We start from the raw sequence: 1130 nt of genomic DNA on the forward strand, positions 1-1130 counted from the left end.
ACACCTCCAATTCTTTTCAGGATTTCAAATGGTCCGATGTAACGTGGGCTCAACTTTCCTTTCTTGCCGAATCTCATAATGCCCTTTATTGGCGAGATTTTTAGGAAAACTCGATCACCTTCCTCAAATTCAAGATCTCTCCTTCGGTTATCGGCATAACTCTTTTGCCGACACTGAGCTGTCCTGAGCCTTTCACGAATTAATGCTATTTTATCTGTGGTTATCTGGACAATTTCTGGCCCCGAAAGCTTTCTTTCACCAACCTCGTCCCAACATATGGGTGACCTGCATTTTCTTCCATACAGGGCTTCATATGGTGCCATTTGAATACTGGCTTGGAAGCTATTATTATAAGCAAACTCAATCAGGGGTAAATGGTCATCCCAGCTTCCTGTAAGGTCAATAACACAGGCCCTCAGCATATCTTCCAAGGTTTGGATGGTCCTCTCCGATTGTCCATCAGTTTGGGGGTGAAAGGCGGTACTAAAGGCGAGTCTCGTCCCCATGGCTGACTGTAGTCTAGCCCAAAATTTAGAAGTAAACCGAGTATCCCTGTCCGATACAATACTGACAGGAACTCCATGCAACCGCACTATTTCCTTAATGTACAGCTGAGCCAGTCGATCCAAAGTGTACGTCGTGCGAATCGGTAGAAAGTGGGCAGCTTTGGTTAATCGGTCCACAATGACCCAAATACTATCATGTCCTGAATTTGTTCTAGGCAAGCCAGAGACAAAATCCATAGAGATGTGCTCCCATTTCCATTCTGGCACTGGTAAAGGCTGCAACAACCCAGCGGGCCTTTGATGTTCATCTTTTACTTGCTGGCATGTTAGGCATGTAGACACAAATAGTGCTACCTCTTTTTTCATATTATTCCACCAAAAGGTTTTCTTCAGGTCCTGATACATTCTAATACTTCCGGGATGCATCGTATAACGAGAATGATGTGCTTCTTCTAAGATAGCTTTCTTTACACTCTCATCATTCGGGACACAAACCCGACCTTTGAATCGTAGCAAATCCTCACTACATATAGAGAATTCATCTCTCTTTCCTTGCTTCACCTCTTTTATAATTGTTATAAGCTGAGGGTCTTTCTTTTGTGCCAATCGAATCTGTTGGATTAA

The sequence above is a fragment of the Amborella trichopoda genome, chromosome 3, assembly GCF_054954075.1.
Source record: "Amborella trichopoda isolate Santa Cruz 75 chromosome 3, AtrichopodaSantaCruz75HAP2 v2.0, whole genome shotgun sequence".
Classification (NCBI taxonomy): Eukaryota; Viridiplantae; Streptophyta; class Magnoliopsida; order Amborellales; family Amborellaceae; genus Amborella; species Amborella trichopoda.